At 55.3% G+C, this 3,096-nt stretch overlaps 1 long non-coding RNA gene across 1 annotated transcript in view; it reads right to left on the reverse strand.

Moving 5' to 3' along the window:
* Nucleotides 1–2,094: 2,094 nt before the first annotated feature.
* Nucleotides 2,095–3,096, reverse strand: part of LOC121108386 — a 1,480-nt gene continuing 478 nt past the window's right edge. The window contains exons 2-3 of the long non-coding RNA XR_005842877.1: nucleotides 2,471–2,603; nucleotides 2,095–2,153 (exon numbers count right to left, since the gene is read on the reverse strand). This is a non-coding gene — a long non-coding RNA (uncharacterized LOC121108386). The remainder of the gene's footprint in view (nucleotides 2,154–2,470; nucleotides 2,604–3,096) is intronic.

Here is a 3,096-nt window from a genome sequence, read left to right on the forward strand (position 1 = left end):
AGGAACACCAACTGCATGCTGGGGATTCCTTCACCCTGCTGGGTGGACTTGGTCTGGAGGGAGAAAAGAGGGAGCGGTGTGAGTCGTGCATGGTGCAGGGTGAGGGAAGAGCTGCCCTGAGCTCTTGCCAACACTTGCTTGTTCCTAGCACTGCCTGGTTCCTGCTGAAACACAACTTAGAAGCTCGCTCTGATTCACATGGTAGAGGACGGTTCCATTTCTAGAGCTCAGCCCTGGAGTCTTGCTGGCTACATTCCCCTCAGCCATGTCAACCCAGATGCAGAGCATGCGAGCAGAGGCTGCACAGCTGTCCAGGACAGCATCGAACGGAGGGCTTCGATTGAGCTGGAGGTGTAACTGCTTGCTGAGGAACCGTGCAGCCAGAAAGGGAGTTCAAAAGCATCTCTGACACGTACATTAGCAATAGGCCCCCTCTGGTGGCTAAACTGAGCCCGTCGGGCAACTGCGTGTTAGTTGAACCTCAGAGTCCAAAGGGAGGGGACATTCAGTACACCACCACACGCCCCATTAGCGTCACGTAGCTTCTGCAAGTTTTGGCACTAGCAATAGTGGAGAAAAACCCACAAAAGCCCACCCAAGCAAGTCTGATAGGAAGCTGCTGAAAAAGAAAGTCCTCTTTACCTTCCAGATGGAAAGTCAATGATTGTGTGGAATTTCCCTCGCGCAGCTGCGGGGCCTTCTTCCACGTCCATGTCCCTGCTCTCTGTCACAGCGGGAGAGCTGCTGTGGCCTCCCCTCTGTGCCTGTGCCTCCTCCACGGTGAGCAGCTTGGTGGCAGGAGAAGACACCTGCACAGACTTGGGACCTGATGGAGAACTGCGCCCTGGAAGGGAAGACCACAGCTAAGAGGGAGGATCAGAAAGCAGCGGCACAGCCATCACAGTTCTGGGGGAGGTGCCGCACATCTCTCAGCCTTGCTTATCCAAACCACAGGAAAAAGAGGAGGTCAAAACCCTTCCATCAAGCTTCACCTGTACGCAAAACATCACCATGACAGGGACGGTTTTCTCATGCTCAACTTTGGGCTTGGACATTCTCCGCATCCAGCCCCAGAGGATGCCATATTCTCATCTAAGCCCACAAGCCTGCTGGCCCCTCGATAGCAAAAGCGTAGCTCAACAATCCTGGAGAAGGCCTGCATTTGATCAAGGTGTCTCATCAAGACAAAGCTCATGCAGGAAGACGCTCACCTGCTCCATCTCCGATGCCTGATGTGGAGCTGGAGCAGAAGAGGACGTCGGTGTGGTTGATGAGGAACTCCACCACGTCCGACTGCCTCTGCAGTTCCACGCAGGCAGCTCTTCCGCTGGCGCAGGCAGCCTCGTTCTGCTGGGATCTGTAGAAAAGGCAGATTGGAGAAGTCATTGACCCAAGATCGTTTCCCCACGTCTGCATTTGGGCAGCCAAAGGCTGTCCAGTTGGGCTGTGGAGACTTCCGCAGTGGGCAAGCAGTGATGCCACTGAAGACATTCTCCCGGGTGATCAAGGACACACCAGCCCCATCTGACAAAACCAAGAGAGCACAAATTGTCCTCCTCTCCAAAGTGTGCCCGTGGGAGAACAGATCTAAGCCTTGTGCTGAGGCGGAAAAAGAAGTTTACCTGAAGAGGTTGGGAGCCCATACAATTGCTAAGTTCTTAGCAGGCATGTTTGTGATGGAGCAGCTCCCAGCGAGACAAGCCAAGTGTCTCAGCAGGTATTCCAGCGTCCTGGAAAGCAAGAGCCAAACCTTCAGCACCACTGAGCACGCCGGGCTCACATTCACCAAACAAACCTCACTGTTCTTGCTACTAGCAAGTAGATCAAGCTTTCCCAAGTGCCACGCTGCAGCACCAAGCCCCAGCACAGCTCAGCCGCAACCATCACCTGCACCAGCCGTGCCCCCGTGCCCAGGAGCTGACCCAATCCATTCACCCCACGCAGCCATCCACCACTTCCACACACACAGGCATCACGTTGCCAGCGTGACACAAAGCCTGCCATCGCATCATCGCCCTCTGAAATGCAGCAGGGCTGAGCTCCCCACACCGAGGGCAGCAGTTTTCTGACCTGTAGTGAGGTGCAGGCAGTTGCTGGATGACCTCCTGCACTCGGAGCAACCGCTCCTCATCTGTACCGGCACAAACAGCATCCTGGAAGAAAGCAGAAAGGGACTGAGACACACATCATGCGAGTCAAGCGTATGGGGCTAACAGAAAAAGGGCCTCAGAGCTGCAGAGGGCACTGCTGCTCCCATCTCCCACATTTCCAATGGCAGGATGCACACACCAGGTGTTACGGTGCACGCAGTGTGCAGGAAGCACGAGCTGCTTGTTGTACACAGACACCCACTGGATGTCCATCAAAACCCCAACTTCAACAGAAAAAAGACCAAAAAAAGGTGCGCAGGCGTGTGTGTGGATGGGAAAGGCCACGAAGAGGGACATGAAGGCCATTGCCTTGTGCTTACCGAGAACTTGCCATGCAGTTGCTCGGTCAGCAGAGGGGTCGGGAGCTCCCTGAAGTACATCTTGCACAGGGAGCTCACGCTGTGAATGTCCCGGACGGTGAGCTCCGGAATCTGCTCCGACTCAAAGTCATGGCTGGAGAGAAGGACACAAAAACAGAGGGCTTGGAGAAAGAGGAAAACAACTCCAAAGCAAGACAACATACAGTCCAGAAGCACTCTTACCGCAGCTTCCGGATCTTGGACGCCACGCCGGACAGGCGGTAGATCCCCTGCACCACGCCGTGCTGCTCAATGAACTCAGCGCAGCTCTGCACGACCTGGGGGACTACAGAACAAGGGCCAGCGCTTAGCTGAGCTCCTGATTCAAGTCCTACTTCAGCCGCTGCCCCTGTCACATCCCATCCACTAAGCCCAGCCTGGCTACTGCTTGCCTCCTCCGTAGAGGAGAAAAAAGGCTGTCGCAGACGGCGCAGACAGGCAGGAGCCGGGGACAAAACTGGACACGGACGTGTTCTTGGCTTTCAAGAAATGCCAGGACCTGCCAAGCAGCCTGAAGAAAGTAATTCTGGGGAAGCCAGAGACACTGCCACAAGTCCCATCACAGCTCCCACCGCAATGGAGGCGTG

The sequence above is a fragment of the Gallus gallus genome, chromosome Z (genome assembly GCF_016699485.2).
Source record: "Gallus gallus isolate bGalGal1 chromosome Z, bGalGal1.mat.broiler.GRCg7b, whole genome shotgun sequence".
In the NCBI taxonomy this organism is placed as follows: domain Eukaryota; kingdom Metazoa; phylum Chordata; class Aves; order Galliformes; family Phasianidae; genus Gallus; species Gallus gallus.